Genomic DNA, 18,544 nt, shown 5'->3' on the forward strand with positions numbered 1-18,544 from the left:
TTATCCCATTCATATTTAAAGTTAAATATAATTTTCAAATTGTTAACCATACTAATTATGATGTAAGTTTGTAAATGATAATATCTTTGAAACTTTTTTATCACCCGATTCAAAGGTCAAAATGGATTGTTCGATGCGAAAAGTCTTTAAATATAAACAACATACTCTCTATAACAAGTTATTTAGAAATTAGTAAATGAAAACTAGAACCTATATCTCTTAACACAATATATTTTTAATTGAATTTTATGGTTATATGTAAAATCGATTTTTATAAATGTTACATATTTTATTATATATTGTTTTTAATTTGTTTAAGAAAATACATTTTCTCAACCCGTGTAACACACGGGCATATAAGCTAGTATAGAATATAGATAACTTTAGAGAAAAGATCCAATACAATGATACCTTAACGTACAATAGGTACGCGAATCCATTTTTTCACAAAATCGATCCATGAAATCACATACAAACATCTCGTAATCGTCAATACATATCCAATTAATCATTGGTTCACCAAAAAAACAGTTTTGGATGGTTAATCGATCAATTTTTCATTTTTTTCAAGAAAACCGTTTTTTAGCGTTTTAGGTTTTTGACTGAGTGTTTTAGGGTTTGGTTGAGCGTTTTGGTACTTTTGCCTTTGTTTTTTTCCTTTGAGCGTCTCGTACCTATCATACGTTAACGCATTATTGTACAATATCTCTACCCTATACCTTTATATCATAATATTGAATTATCATCTTTGATCAAAACTACAATGCCAGAAATTATGGAAACGTAATTGTTCATTTCGATTGATTAAATATGTATACGACATAAAAGGTAATCATTACGTAATCATTACCTAATTAGCGAATGAAGCACCGATCAAAATTTGCAGACCTCTTGATTAAAAGTGAACATATCGATCTTCGTGCTTATGATGATTCAATCCATCTCCAAAAACGAGTCATGCTGACAACGTGTTGTGAAACAACACCTATCAACCAAATCGTCATATATCGACCTTCAATAGCACGTACCTAATTGATTACAAGCTCGACAAAGAACCATGAAGAGGAAAAAAAACAATCATTTAATTTACGGAGGAAACTTTTATTGAAAAAAAAAATACTGCCTATTATAACTTGGCTTAAAAAGCTTTAACTCAAACTTTTGGTTGAAAAAGCAATTGAAAATAAAAGTACTAACTGAAAGTAAGTCCTTGTTTACATTCTACAATTTACAAACATAATTTTTGAAAGACCCAAATTTGAATACTTCCTTTTTAATACAAATCATTCCTTAGGATACTCATGTTGTGTGACTGTCTTATTCATAGCTCTACGCAATACAAGTCTCGTAAGATTTTTTTAGAAATATAAAACCATATGACTTTAGTTGGCCCCTGGCCCCATAAATATGCAGACCCTTCAATTGATAAATATGCCTTCACGCTCTATATCTAACCTTTTCAAACATTCTAAACGCCCAAATTCTTCCGGCAATTTATCAATGAGAATACAATAGGAGAGACTTAGAAATGTTAAACAATCTAATAAGATCTACAACCCCTTAGATGTAACGCCTCTAAACACTCTAATATGCCAAGATCATTGGGTAACTGCACAAGAAGCAAACAATAGCCAAGTTTAAGAGATTTTAGATGTTTCAACATACAAATGCTATCTGGAAGATATTTAATCTCATCCATACACAAAGTTAGCTCCTCTAGACATTCTAACCGGTATAGATTCTTGGGCACTTCTGGAATACTGCCTCGAAGTATAAGCTTTCCCAAATCTTGTAAACCGCAACTGTTTGCTGTAAAAGACTCAAGGTTTGTGCAAGCACACAGACCAAAAGAAATTATACAGTTCTTGCTTTTTCGCTAGACGGGGGGGTGTAATCTTTTGGTGCTTTGTTGATTGCGCTAATCATCTCCAAAAATTGGGGATTGCACAAGACGTTGAACGTAATGCCATTTACTCTTAATCATCTCATAATCTTCAAGTCTACTTGGTTTCTCTCCATGAAACCAAAAGATTTTTCAATCGGGTTTTTAGAAGAGGAGGACTTTTGTTTTCAGTTACCACCAACTATTGAATTTTTTAAAGATTTGGAAACACCTACCTTTTCCGCATCTTTTACTTTTTTCAATAATCTTTGATACTTTTCACGATCTTGGTATCCTTGTTCCAGCCGATTTTGGATCTCCAAAGGGGAATTTTTTAACGAATTGACTAAGTGAATTAGAGGATAACCAGTAACGAATCACCAAGAAATCCTTAGCGAAATGAGATAACGAATCAGCTACAGTTGATAGCGAATCAACTATCACGAATCAGGTTGTTACAACCTTTTGTAACAAACTCTGACACCTTATGCCACATGGCAAAGGTTGTTATGACATAAATCCCAAAGTGGACACGTATCACATGAATCTGTTTATCCAATTAGCGAATCATATGACACGAATTAACAACTAACACGAACTGGCAAACGAATCACTTGAATTAGTTAACGAATTAACTTAATGAATGAATCAAAAGAAACAAGATAGTGAATCTCCATACGGATGATAACGAATCAAGTTCATCTTTGAATCTTCAAATCTTCAACGAGAAATTCCAGAAATCTGGAAAATGATGAACACTAAACCCAGAAACTAGAAACCTTAAATCCGTTATACACTCTCGATACTTTACCAAAAACCACAAATTACCTATCAAATTACTCGTAACAAACTCGCGAATCCAACACACCAAATCTCAAAACCAATTAATCCATTTCTCGAATTCAATTGCACCAAAAACCAATCTCTGTTTCGGACACAAAACAGAAACAATACCAATCCACTCAAAATCAATCCAAAACTCAATTCCAATTCCCCGAACCTTTCCTATACCTTAACGAACTCAAATCCAGTCCAAAACGTCCATAATTCAAACAATTCAACCAAAAAGTGATTCAAAATCTCTCGAACAGAAAACTAACAAAAACGAAAACTAATTAAAACACCAAATCAAGTGTAATTGAGCCCCAACAGCTCTAATACCACTTGTTATAACCCGTTCAATCGTATCAATCCAATAACAATAACAATAACAGATCTCAGATCTGCGGATAATCAATTAATACGTTTATGTAGATCTAGCTCAATAATTACCTTAGATTAAGTGTTATATATGTTTATATATTATCAGTATATGTATATCAATTGTTTGTATAATATTAGGTTGAAGATCGAGAGAGGAATCGGGCAAGGTTTTTGTTAATTAAAACTCTCAAAACTTAAATTATGTGTGAACAGTGTTCACTATATATAGAAGACAGGTCTGGTTCGCTAACATCAGACGCTACTTCGTTCACATACATTTAAATTAACGAAACACCCCCTTATTCGCTAACATCCCCTAACGAATCAGGAGGGATTAAACTTAAGTCTTAGTTCGCTAACATCCCCTAGCGAACTAGACTGCACATATAACGAACTAGATAATAATTAAACTAATTATTACATTAAATATTAAACAAAAACATTAACGTTAATTACAAAGACTCAAGACGCAAAACCGTGCACTAACACTTTGTTTTTTAAACAATAATTAGACAAATAGGATCAAATTGCAGCTGAAAAATCCGTACATAACATGTTGATTTAGAAGAGGAAAATGAAGGTTACCGTCATTCAAGGAGCATATGAAATTCTCCCTTTTTATTGGTCTAACCAATTTAAACCTGCTTAACATATTAATAAAACGCACCGAACCCATCAACCCGTTAAACTCATTTAGATGTATGGGTTATACAATTGTGTTTGTGTTCATCAGTTCAACTTGTTAAAAGTTTCTACAGAAGTCTGAGTATTTGTGGCAGCTCTATATTGCAGGTTTTGCTTCATAAGTTTTTATAAATTTAGCTCCTTCTGAAAAGTTTTTCTAAATCTCACTACCATGCAAATACAAACATAACCAAAAATCTAACAAAATACATATTCTGATAATCTGATTAGATGATGAAAATTCCCACACGTGCATTTTGTCAAAGCAGGTGGTATGCATAAACTTATCACACTGTGAATATGTGGACTTTGATTCAATTCAGCCTCATAAGCATCAGTGTAAACAAACATCATCGTTCAACTCAAGCATTCTTATCAATCACGATATTTAAAACATATGTGCAAATATACTTAGAGAGTAAAGGCCCTTATTTTGACTGGTTTTTTCAATTTTGACTTTTTTGATCAAAATTTGATCTTTTGACTATGGTTGACTTTCATGTGGTCAACTGCACATGCTGGTGGTCCCTTATTGTTAGAATATATCAGCTACTAGTTTCTTGTTGGCAGCTTAAGTTCATTCTTAGTATACCCGGTACACAATCACAAAAATAAGCTATTGAAGCAATTGTCTTAATGGGAGTTATTAAAGATCAGAGGTTGAATTTTGTGAATAGTGTTGTAAGTCAATCCTTGTCTGACTTGTGTTGAACTGAAAACTCTGTTGGTATATCCAATTTTGAACTTTTAAATAGTAATTTTTTTTTGAGCAGACAAAGTTTAAGGACATGAGTATTCAGTTGGATTAGAAAGTGGATGAATTGTTACATCATGATTTTCAGGTCATGTTTGACTGTTTTCTGGTCAAACATGGCATATGGAACTTTCAAAAGATTTGGCTCGGTTTTGACAATTAATGGGGATTTGGTGGATCAGTTGTATTCTTGAATCTTATGATGCATGCAATACCGATATATGCGAGGGTAATCTAGTAAATTGGTACAATAGTCAATGTTTAAATGTGAATGGAAGTTAACCAAAGAATCTGCAAAATGGCAGGACTGAGCAACTGGTTTGGACTTACTTGACTTCTCCTGGTCGAACTTGATATCCGGTATACTGTTGACTTATCCTGGATTAATAGTTTGTTCAGTTGGCATAAAAGTAGTAAACGGATTAGATATAGATGGAGGGGTAGTTCAGGAAATATGGGATTGGTGTTGTTTGGACATAAGTCGATTATGACGGTTTCGGATCTTAAAGTATATTTGTTGCTACCATGGGGCTTTTTCCTTGATGTGGGTTCATTAGGATTTGGAGGATGTTTGAGTCCAACTGTTATATTGGGAAATCGAACATGGTCCGTTGAATAATAGAAATGAGTGGCCCAAGATAGTGATATTCAGAGAATAAATATGGCCAAATACAATATTGGCAATGAGCTTCTTTTATCAGCATTTCCAAGTTTTTTTTTGCTAAAACAAATACATGCAGACTTTTTACAAATACATACCACAACCATTGGATATATATAAACATAATAACGTACACAAAAGTCAACAAGGTCGAATGTTTTGTAGAAGTCAAACACAAAAATTTATATATAATGTACACAAAAGTCAACAAGGTCGAATGTTTTGTAGAAGTCAAACACAAAAACTAACTAGTTCGTATCACTATTCGTCTCATCTTCGTTGCTTTATTAGATGCTTAGATGCCTTTCTCAAATGCATAGTGCACCAGCAAAGCTCTTGACCACACAACTCCATCCTACATGTCATAAACCACATTAATATTTTCAATGAGGTTTAATTATAAAGATTACCATTTTAATACTTACCAAGTCTATTGTGAAAACCTTATGTGGCTTTTGGATTTTATTCTCTCTTTCCCACTGCTCAATCTCCCCAAATATGGAAGTAGGTCAACACCTTTACCATCCTTTTTTAACCTCAAGCTATCCATGTTTTTACAAAGTCATTTTCAAGTAAGATAAAAAAACACAACTATATTGAATTAAAGTGTAACCTTGAGAGTTGGAAGCAATTGACCATCAGCATTATCAAGGCTTGCTAGAAAAAGTGTCTGAAAGGACCAATATAGCACCTGGTATTATATAGATATAGCTGCAAGTTGAATATCAGCAAATCGAGACTTGAAGTAGAGACTTTGATTGAGCATCAGAATCCTTAAGGTTTAATAAGCACATGTAATACCATGCACAGGTAGTTCACAAGCCTCAAATCAGTATGTGTGTAGCATATTTGCACATCATGATGATATTAAATGTTTCTCACTTTATGCAACATAGTTGTAAAAGTACTAAAAGGGAGGATTTTACTTTGCAAAAGAAACAATTATATGCCATACATCTAACTAAAAGGGCGGATTTTACTTTGTTTAATCGGCCAAAACCACCTGATCTAAACTCGACTACAATAAAGAGACTTCAATTTGTACAATGTAAGCCCCAAACCATTAACCGCAAACCTTATATTACACAAATAAGAAGCAGCTTTATGAATCATACAACTTACAAACAAACAGGATAATCCTTTTTCCCAAACTGCACGAATAGAGCAATCTTGAAGCACAGAGACGATAAAGTTTAGCCGAGCTCGAGCTCTTCGTAACTCAAAAGTAAAAAACAAGCCGAGCTCACCCGTATGATGTGCCATGTATATCATCCACAACTGCCACAAATAATAAATATAATTATATAAAGCAATTACAACAAATACACAACAAGAATAGATTAAAAACCCTAAAATACGAATCATAATTGAGCTAGTAAACTGTTCAAAAGCAAACATGTCACACCCCGACTAGGGGGCTGGACGTGACGACTGAATACCAACCAAAACACAGCGGAATTAAGGTAACAAATTTATATTATCAACACTAGGTCAAAGTTACAATCAAATGTCTAATACAACTACAAAGCTAGAAATTCAACTACCATTTAATTAAGTGAAAATTTTCTACTATCCATCATGGCTTCTTGGGGTTAAGCTCTACGGTTCGGCATAAGTCTTCTAAGAAGGGTCTTCTATCTCCAAACGAACTCTTGTCTAAGACTCTAAATCTCCATATCCGAGTAAAAGTACCTGAACACATGCTTAAAATAATTGGGTCAACTAAAAAGTTGGTGAGTTCATGAGTTTAAGTTATGAAAACATTTAAATAAAAATGATCTAAATAGTATGGTGCACATTAAGCAAGTTCACAATCAAACCTGTGTCCACGACCTGTGAACATCTAAAATATATATACCCCTTACCCATACCCCTTATTGTTATGGGTCAAATTTACTTATGTCTGCCAACATAAGATACAAAAATGCGCAGATATATGTCACAAGATAACCATTTATCATTCAGTGGGAGGTCGTCCATGATATAGGCCCACTGTGTACGGGTCTCCCAGATAGTACTACCCATATATCCCGTGACTCCTAATGGAGTTAACGATTATGCTACAAAGTCGGGGATTGTTTATGGCAGCAAAATTGGTCTTGATTAACAATACACCACTAGTTCAGAAACATATATTGAAGCATGTATCCACCCAAAAATTTAAGAAAAAGGGTAGTGCATGAACTCACCTCGGCCTATGCGTATGCGTGAAGATAAAAACGCTAAGGAATCTTGTATGCTATGCGGGAAATGGCTCCAACTCATAGACATTCCTAAATTCATATAATGCGTCACTAAAGAAATATGTGTCATATTATGTGTGCACGTGACCTAAGTTGGTTATTGTTACGCATATTCTTTTGTTATTTGAGATTACGGTTGCATATTGTGACACGAGTTTAGAAACTTTCTTTTAGAGTGTTTTACGTTAAGTAATCTGTTACAAGTGTGAGGACTATAATTCTCAATGTTTCTTCCAAATATAATTTTTATATGTTAAATAATCTGCAAAAATATAGATTTTTAAATTTTAAACTTTTGGTTTTGGTTATACGAATATTTGATATTTAATGCATTAAAACAAATTATGACAAATAACACATAACAACTTGATTGGCCTGTATAATTATAGTTAGGTTATATACCACGAAAGAAGTTAGGTAAAAAAAATACGGTTTATCCGTATGATTCTCGTACATTGTAGCTAAGTGATTCTTGTTCAAAATGCTTAGTTTATACATATATTTACTGTAGGATAAATTATTATAATGTTTGAAAAACTTTTAGACTTAGCTTTAGAATTTATCCTTATTTTAGGCATTTAAATATTAAATAAACTAAAAAATGATTCAAGTCACAAAACACACTCGCTCAAGTCTGGACATCTTATTAACTTATTTACAAGTTATATTAAGTTATTATTATGATTTTCTATTTTTAGGTTTTTATGCATTTTAGATTCCTATGTTTAGAGCTAGCTAAAGTTATTTTACACTTATATAGTAACAAAATAAACAATATGGTTAGGGCTGGTTTTGGTTTATAACGTATATGGTTTTAGTTTTATCGAGCAGTAAAGCGGAAAGCTGAACCAAGATGATTTATTATGAGCAGGTTAGTATTGTTTTGTTTTTATAGTGTTATATAATGTCTTGCTCTCTATGTGATGTGTAAGACGCAAAATAAATAAACTTAAAGAGCGTTTACTGGTTGTTAATGTATAGAGTTAAAAATACACTTTTTGGACATGTTATAAGATTTGTATATATGCTTATAAAAAGTCATTATAGTTTGTTAAAGTCGTGTTTTTAAATAACAAGTTTATTAATATCGCTTTTACATGTTTTCAACGATTTAACATGTTTATTCATGACTTACACCAAGGGTTAATAGGTTAATAAGGTTTGGTTACTTTAAGTTTAGTGGTTCTAGGTTATGGGTTATGTGTGTCATTGCTCGTGCCTAATTAGTGTATAAAACTCAAAAATTAACGTTGTAAATGCATGTTTTCGGGTTTAGTTTAGTGTACCTTAAGTTAGCGCAGATTGTACGTATGAGTGGAAGACTTAAAAAGAATCCAAAGAGCTGTGGAAAAGAAGGTCACGATAGGTTAGAAAATATTGGAGTTCTAAGTGAGCAAGTGAAGATTTTTAATAAGGGTTTTCGCATTACCTTTATGGGGACTAATATGAGGACGATATGGATGATTTTCGGTCCATGTATAGAGACAATCAAACTGAATTTTTCACTGCCCAAAAGATTAGAAGGAAGAACGATGCAACGGGGTTCGAGAACTTACGAAAGAGGGTAACGTCTTCACCACCAAAGCATTAGTTGTTTGGAGACTTCTTGGTATCCTTGTTCCAGCCGATTTTGGATCTCCAAAGGGGAATTTGTGAGATACAGGAAGGTAAGGCTGGAAATTTAGGATTAATCCGAACTTAATAATGAGATTGAATCAAAGATCGAGCAAGGGAACGATTATAATAATACAAAGGATTGTTTACCCGATTTCTTTTATTCTTGATTGTGCAATATCATGGTTGAGAAGGTAAGGCCAGAGTCGATTGGACTGATGATGATGGAGTAGCGTGGGCAGGAAGAAATTGATCAAGTCAGTGCCTGGTAGGGAGGCAGGGGCGATGTATGAAGTAGAGGTTGACTTATAGGCAGGTTGACTTTTTCGTGCTCGCGCCCCGTTAGCGCCCCCGCTAGCGCCTGGTGGTGTGGTGGTCGCGCCTGGGGGCGCGAGCGGAGGGGCTCTAGCGCCCCCGTTGAAGCCCCACACCCCTCAGCCTAAGGGATTTCTTTGTATGAAGTAGAGGTTGACTTATAGGGTTTGCAGGCATTGGGGATAAGAGATTTTGGAAGATACGTTGCTTCCTTGAAATTTAAGGATCTTCATAATATCTTGCTTAAGTCAATGACCATCTAGAAGAAGGAAAAAGTCAATGCCTGGTAGGGAGGCAGGGGCGATGCATCTAGGAGAGACAAGGAGGAGATTACTTTGCAAATTTATGTTATTTTCATATATTAGGGTATAAAGGGATTATTATTCAAAAGTTTACCAAGTTAATTAAATGCTCATAAAAATTAGGAATGATGAATATAAGAAAATCGTACAGTTGTATACATGCACATGGTTTGGATGAGGATGATGTAAACTCTCATTAGTTATTTTACACTTGGTACTTGGTAGATTTAATTGAATATTTAAATAATACCAATAATTTAATTAAAGAATATAGAAGCAGGACCTGGCCATAATAATTTGGTTATGGGTAGCATTGTTAATTAGATTTGTTACACTGGAACTTCAAATAATTTAGATGCTGGTTGTGTATAAAGTATATATATAATATCATATATACTATCTTTAACAAGTTAACCTAGGAATTTTAGTTAGTATAAAGTGTTGTGCAAGTTATGTGTGTAATAGTGTGTACACATGTAGGATAACAAAATATACTGTGACAGACTTCTATTGTAAGTAAAGAGTTCATGTAATTGCACATGTACATAAATGATTATGTGATGATAAATTTATGGATCAACTAATGCTTATATATATATACACGTATATGTATCCAAATTACTAGCAATTTATATGCCATACTAGATTAGTGAACTTATTTCGTTAAATATATAGTTGAGTTTTTGAATGAATATATGTTTGATGGGTTTTATTAGTTTGAGTCGAACCGGTATTCTATAGTTTTGCCATTTAACTTAGTCTAGAACCGGTTCGCAACCTTGATGGATCATGCTTTGTGTTTTATATTTCTTTAGTGTGTGTTGTGTATCTCTGTAGTATGCGACATTTAATTTGAATAAAAAAAATAGCCCAAAAATTGGGGTGTTACAAAACAAATAAAGAACAAATGAAAAACTCTTTATAAGAAATTTGATAGGTCTTTGAGTATGTTCAACTTAAGGCTAAATTATACTACATATATCCTAACAGATTGTTAATTAACATGACATATGCCAAAAATCAGCCCATTTTACATATATCACAAATCATTATAAACTCAAAATCTGTACATATGAAAAAAGTAAAGAAATTAAAAAGATCAATTGGCATACCACTTGTCAAGCGATGTCAAACCCACGAGACAGCAAATATCAAACTCGCTCAGCAGCAAGTCTCGCCGGAAAGATACATATGCACACATACACACAAACACAAAATTAACATGTATTAGACCTAAAATCCCAAATATTAACATTTATTACACCAAAAAGGCCCAAATCTAACATTATTATAACTAAAATCCCAAAAATTTACACGTATTGTACCAAAAATTCCCAAAATTAACATTATCTATATCTATATTATATATAAAGGAAGAGTGATGAGCACAAATGCCATTTCACAATTGCATGACAAAGACAAAAATGACATTTCATAATTCATGGATTATGAAATTACTTTTTTTTTATCATTTTGCTTAGTTCATTTCATAATTGCATGATAAGGACAAAAAAGACATTTTATCATTCATGGTTTATGAAATTACTCTTTTACCTTTTAGCTTTGACAATTTTATTTGTTTCTCTTTAATATATAGTTTTAGATAATTAATCTAATGCTTTTCACATTACCAGCATTAAATGCAGTTTATACCTAACTAAAAACCTACAGTAACTAACACTAACCGTACTTGTAGCTTAAATGATGGACCACCTTTTGGCCCTGAGACAACTTTTTCATTTGGCCCCCTATCGCACTATCAAGGTGCTATATATAGAAGCCAAGTTAGAAATTATAATTAACTGAGTGTTAAAGTAAGTTTTATCAGTTTTGTCACTTGCTGGTCTTTCAACAAAATGAACAAATCCAACTAAAGAAGAGCCTTTGTTATGCACCACCACTTTTTCTATCCGAAAGACAACATGCAAACAATCAAAATTTACAATTAATGTAACGAAAAGTTAGATATAATTATATGAACTGCTGTATATATATCTCTGACCGTTCCAAAGGGACCAAAGAGTAACTTCAAGTAGTTTTCATCAGTATTGGAGGGTAAGTTTATGAAAAATGCTATTTTTATCTGGAAATACAAAAATGAAAGTATAAATATGTGTACAACAAACAATGCATGTTAACAAAATGAAATAAATTAACACCTTAGCAAGTTCGTCTTGATCAACTCCCACATCTTCCTCAGCCCATTTAACAGAAGGATGCATTGAATCACCGAGAACAAAACCTGGCTTAGAACCAAGCCTAAATGCATATGATGCGGCCTGTGATATCACATTCGTCTAAACTGAACTTTGACCGGTCAATAAGATGATGAGATAAGTAAACAGATAACTTACAGCATGAGATGAAAACTTCACAAAAGCAAAACCACGGTTCTTGACAATTTTGTTAGCAGTAGCCTCATTTGGGGGTTGTGAAAGATCAATGGAAACAACATCTGGGAAAACCTATACCACCAAAAACAGTTGGTTACATGAAATTATAACCAACAAAAGCAAATATAACCAAGAAAATATGTATTTAGTGCTGAATAACCTTATTAAATTCATCAGCACTACACCATACACACAAAAAATGACCATTTTTTTTTGTTACAGTTACAGTAAATTTGTATTTGACAATTTTTGTCAAAAAAAACACCAAATAATGCTTCAAATAATGTTTTGCAATTTGGTTTGTCAAAATATTTTCAATTTGGTTCAAAAGATGAACCGTTTCAACTTTGTATGTATTTAAATTCATGCCTTAAAGTCATTAAATTAAATAACTCATCATTTTATATTCATGAAATGAAACCCACACTCCACGAAGTCACCAATTAACACCTATTTATGCATGCATTGAACTTCAACATTCAATTGCCAATTAAATGGCAATTGAATTACAAAAGTACCTCCCCTTGTTTAATCTACACTATATAAGTTATTATCCTTACTTTCCTCCAACATCTCTTTTCCTTTCTAGCACCACTATTATAGGTTATTTATTGTGTTTTCCTATGTGAAAATCATTTGTGCTTACTTGTTATGAAACTGTTGTTTCTGTTTTTATTGCATGCTATTGGATCACTACAACTTACATTGTTTTAGAGTTACAATAACTTTTTATTTATTCTCTGAATTTTTCTTGGATCTCTAACTTATATAATACTATGATAAATTGCTTACCCACTATTAATGACAATGCCATTAATTCATTCATTTGTACTATATTAAAATAATGTGTGAAAAAAAAATATGATAAATTGTTTACACACTATTTATCATTTTTTTTATCAGTAGGCACTTCTCGAATACGAAGGCATAAGCTCCATATTGGTGAGCTTGATTTCGCTCTTGTGGTCCTGATGATTTCGCTCTTGTGGTCCCAGTTCCTAATAGGGAGTGGGTGGAGTCACAACGGCGACAAAAGGGTTTGGATGTTGGTCTCAGTGGTGATTAGTAGATGGTAGTGGTAACTAATGATTGTGGTTGTTGGGTGGTGTTGATCCATTTATAGCCAAACAATGTTTTCAAGAACTAGAAAGATAAAAGTTGGATGATTATAAGGTTCTTTTGTAATAGTTTTATTAAGGTTGGGAGATAATTTATACCAATTGGGCAAGGGTTATATACACTCAAGTTTTGAACCATCGTTTCATTTAATTTCTTCATTGAATACCACAATTGAATCATCATTTGGTGATGGCTAACTCATGTGGAAAATGGCTAAATGGCTTCCTACGATATATAGATGCGACCATTTGCATAGTGTCCTCCTGGACGCTTAAAGGATGTAGTCTTCATGGTTAGTGTCTCATTTTCTTGCATATGTTGTTTTTATGCCCGGTGCCACCCATTTTGCCCTGCCCGAAACCAGAAAGGGTTCGATGGTAGATCATTTTTCGAGTTACAAGATAATGGTGGATATCGAAAAGAGTTTTTTGGATTCAAAACAGCTGCAGATGCGTATAACTGATTGGAATACTTGTGCGAGATTTATTGTTATTTTATAATCGTTTAATTTAACAAACACAAGGAAATACAAAGAAACAAAAATCCGAAAGGACAATGTTATTATTCGGGTAATCATATAATGTAGAGCATCGTTGTGTTGGAAATTAAAAAAAGGATAGGTTAATCATAGTATGTAAAGTGAGTTATAGTTGTCTCGATGAACACGATGTCTTGTCGCTGCTAAACCAATTCATGTGGCATGCACGATCTAACGGTTTGCTGACCATTGCAATTTCATATAGCTTATTTCATATAGCTTTGGTCACATCTTGTGGTAAACACATGAATATATTTCGTGGGTGGGGGGGTGGATTTTTAGGGGTTGTTTGTCTATATATTATTTTTTTCCGGTTTGGGTTGGGTCTGGTCGGTCATATAAGAGAACATAATCAAACTAAGTTTGTATAATTAACATAAGTACAACAAACGTCATTACAAACACATAGTTAAAATAATATATTTTTTTAATATTGTTATTTACGGGCATTCATTTTAGAAATCTAACCATAACCAATTATTTAAAAAACCAGACTGGAGATTTAACCAGATATGTTACGATCCACAGGCTAGATCGATTATCGATTGAATTGTTCATTTTAAATAAAATTTTTATCGAACACAAATAAAAAGAAACACATCGTAGAAAAATAAGAACTTCACAACTGTGTGTAGTCGAATTTTATATATAAAAATATATACATTATAAATAAAACATATGCATTAAAATTTATAATAATAAATTAAAATACATTAAATAAAAAAACATTATGTATAATAAATGTTAAATTATTCTACACATTTTTAAACGTTTATAACTTTTTCATATAATATTGTTTTAAAAGAATTTCATTATATTAACAAGCGTTTTTTAGTCTTTAATATAAGTTTAATTTTGTTATATAAAAATAAAAAATTTTAAAAACGCCTGTTATTATGGTTTTCTTTTTTTAAATGTCATATGAAAAAATTATGGATGTTTTAAAATGATAGGTGGGGGGGGGGTGTTTGACATGTGACTTACATGTGCAGAGAAATAAGTCATCATAAGTGGGTTATTACCTATTCTCATCAATTTTTATTCTTAGATTAATCTCCATAATCCAAATTTAGGATCAATGAATTAGATTCCTACTCACATGTCTCATTTTTATTGTAGTTTGTATTTTAACCTTATCCTATATAATAATAGGAGTCAAATAATGCTAATTGGTTAATTTTAAAACTCTTATATGTCAAATGTCATTTGTAATATGTACATATAAAGAATTTACTTTTTAGCAATTAACAAGTACCACCAAATAATTTATAAATTAGAAGCTAAAAAAATAAGTCACACATTGGAATTTCAAACCTCAAAGAGCATTCACAAGTAGTAACGAGGCATACACTTATTAAAATAAAAAGATAAGTTACATAATAGAAAATCTCCTTTGATGGGCAAAGTAAAAAGTAATTTCCTAACTAAAAACCATTATATTGTCCTCTCTAACGTGGCGTGGTGATAGAAAGCTTGGGTTTCTATATGGAGACCCGAGTTCAATCCTCACTTACAACACTTTAGGGGGACATGGCTGTCTCAATGAAAGACATGGCTGTCTCAATGAAAGACTCCTGAAATCTTTCTAAATCTTCGGTTAGATCATGAGGGCGTTTGGGATGGGTTTTTCCCGGAACATGAGATAACTTGGAGGCGCATAAGGGACCCATACGGCTTGGTTGGGCCGGCTAGCGGTGGCCTTTTGCCATCGGGTCACCCCGTACGAAGTACTTAGGCATTCTATATTTGTTGGTCGTTCAAAAAACCATTATACTACTCAGACTTCAAAACAATAGTTAAATAGTTAAATATCTTAATTAAAAAACTATCCTAGAGACTGCATCTATATCTTCTTCCAAACAAAAATAACCTACAATCCCTACCATTTTTAATCAACATTCAAAACATCAATACAGCCAACTCCGATTAACTATATTCATTAACAAAGATCCGTCGAGTTTAAGGGGGGTGCTTGCAATATTTTAAGAAGGGGATCACAATTTTCACAAATATATAGCTGAAAATGAAAAACTAAGGGGATGGTTGCCCCCTTCGGCTAAGAGTAAGCCCGCCACTGGTCACGCCACTAAGCGTGCACTGTTTGTAATCTATTTGGTATTAGTATCCATGATGCATACATTTAATGACAGAAACATGGTGTCAACCGTTACTAACAATTTTTATTATTGAAAAACGAAATTGAACCATTAATAACGGTTTTGTTTCACAGTTTTAGCTCACTTGAGAGATTCAAATTTGACATGGTATGTAGGTTGTCAACTAAATTCAGTTAGATATTGGTATATCGAAGATATAATTTTTTATTTTCCATAATTCGAACTTTTGTAAGTTAAAGACATTGTGCTCAACTCGAGCCTAGAAATAATCTTGTTTAAGAAGCAACCCTGAGATTCACTTATCGATCACGAGTAGGGTCGCAAGACTAAACGAGCCCAATTATGAGCGATTTTTAAAAGAAATTAAGAATGACCAAGTTAAGAACAAAGCACATTTAAAAGTTATATTTGAAATGAATTTTGTCATTATTCATATTTTTTAGAATTGGACACTTTCAGACAATAGTTGTAGAATGTAGAAACCCGCCACGGATCTAGCCGCTAATACGATACATCGATTATGCATGAGATCTAAACGTTAAATTATTACTTTATTGATAAATATGGATAATTTACATAATAATAACTTATGGAGAACCTCACAACTCTCATGTGTGTGAACTCACTTAATTATGAGCATGGAACCACCTATTTATAGGCCACATGCTCCATTCATTAAGTTAAGCGTAATTCGTTATGCCTCCATAACGAATTAGACTCCATTCGTCAACATTCCATGATGAATGGTGTTAACTTAACGAACTAGCCCTCATTCGTTATGCTTCCATAACGAATGGACTGATACATTAACGAACTAGCCTAGATTACTAACGAATGGACCTCATTCGCTATACAAACCATAGCGAATGAGCCATTTACAATAATAAACAATCTAGACTATGTATAACTTATTCGAAGCTACGGAGAACAATTTCGTGCACTAAAAGACACCCCCTTTTCCGTAGCAATCGAATACTTTAATCTTGAATACTTTAACCGCAAATCACCGGTCACTAAACCGTGCACTAACAGACACCCCCTTGACTGATGATTTTCGGGCTTGTGCAGACAAACAATCTTTAAATCTTTTCAGCAAACCAACAACTTGTAGCCTCTCATATCAGATCACCCCCTCAATGTGAGCAACTCTTGGAGATCATCCCGATCATCCATTGGCGTATGATATGGTTCAATCTTTCAACAATCAGCAACAAGTCATCAGCTATCCACCGGTAAAGAAAAACATATCTTTACATTTAACCTCGTCACACATCTTCATGAATAACCTGATCATTAAACATTTTTCACTTCGGTATACAAAGTTTCAACCTCCATTAATAAACCTCAAATGATCAATTTCTTCAAATCCAATGACAACACTTGTATAGTCTTCAATAAGATCAACCCGCTCGAGAATCGTCCCCCTCAACAGAAGTAATCCACCATTTACTCGTAGCCAACATAGTCAGGGTCAAAGTCCCTCAGAAAGAAGTAAATGGACAGACACTCGTATCCCACATAGTCAGGTTTCAATCTTGAACAAATCAATCACCAATCGAAAAACAACTGCAGTCTTGAACTCAGTTAAACGCAGCTTTTCAAACACGAATTACCACCCGAATTGCAGTAATTTTTCAAGAAACCTTGCAAACGTAGGAAGCTAAATAATCTTAAATGACAGTTTTATCTTTCAAGAAACCTTGCAAATGTAGGAAGATACAAGCCAAATAATCTCAAATGAAAGTTTTATCTCCCCCTTTTCTTGACAAATTCGGCAAGGTCTTAAATAATCTTCAAGGTTCACAAACAAACACACTCCTCCTTAAATTACACGAGATCTCCCCCGCCCAGTCAAAACGCATTAACAGTCAGCCAGAAAATATATTGCCAAAATTTGAGAGAAGAGTACCAAATACATTAGGAACATCCTAGAAAAATTTTGAATAAGAAAATTTTTCCCAATTTTCCCGCCAAAAATTAACCGAAAATTTTCGAAAAATAAATTTTGACGCCAAAATTTTCAAAAATGAAAATTCACTTACGAGGAGTATTCTGGAAAAAATTCGCGCAAGAAAATTTTTCCCGCCATTTTTTTTTACGAATAAATTTTTTTTACGAATTACCTCTCTAATTCGTTATAGATTAACCACTCCACTTCGTTAACCTAGTTCGTGCTCTCCATTCGTTAAAAATTAAACTCCAATTCGCTATAAATATTCACCATTCGTTAACTATTCACTGATTCGTTGAATCTGCTCAATTCGTTATAACTTACCATTCCAATTCGTTATAACAGTTGCATGAATGGCCTCCCATTTGTTATGATTTCCACTTCGTCATACCCATAATGAATCACTTTAATTCGTTACCAATATCTTAACGAATTAACTTAACGAAATACTTTAATTCGTTATTTTTAACTTAACGAATGACCATGACGAATTAACTTAATTCGTTACATTTACCTTAACGAATTACCTGAACGAATTAACTTAATTCGTTAAAATCCCATAACGAATTAGCTACAGTAGATTCGTCAAACTTACATAACGAATTATCTACAGTAACATAACGAATTGCTACAGTAACTTAACGAATCAGGTTGTTGGATCTGAATAGCTCACCGAAAAAATGTGATTTGCCGGAAAAATCTGTTATAGTGGCCAAAAAAAGCAGATCTGGCCGGAATCTAGATTTTTTGAACTTCATCCATGGTGAA

At 33.2% G+C, this 18,544-nt stretch overlaps 1 long non-coding RNA gene and 1 pseudogene across 1 annotated transcript; both read right to left on the minus strand.

Moving 5' to 3' along the window:
* The window catches only part of LOC143622454 (uncharacterized), a 204,873-nt pseudogene that overhangs the window by 85,308 nt on the left and 101,021 nt on the right, over positions 1–18,544 (minus strand).
* Positions 11,661–12,102, minus strand: LOC143622480 (uncharacterized). Its single transcript, XR_013151712.1, has 3 exons — positions 12,013–12,102; positions 11,818–11,937; positions 11,661–11,741 (listed from the first exon to the last, which is right to left on the minus strand). It is a non-coding gene; the product is annotated as an uncharacterized LOC143622480 (long non-coding RNA).

This window comes from Bidens hawaiensis, unplaced genomic scaffold (genome assembly GCF_021521415.1).
Source record: "Bidens hawaiensis isolate Kalapana, Puna unplaced genomic scaffold, B.hawaiensis_p1.1 tig00003141_1, whole genome shotgun sequence".
Lineage (NCBI taxonomy): Eukaryota > Viridiplantae > Streptophyta > Magnoliopsida > Asterales > Asteraceae > Bidens > Bidens hawaiensis.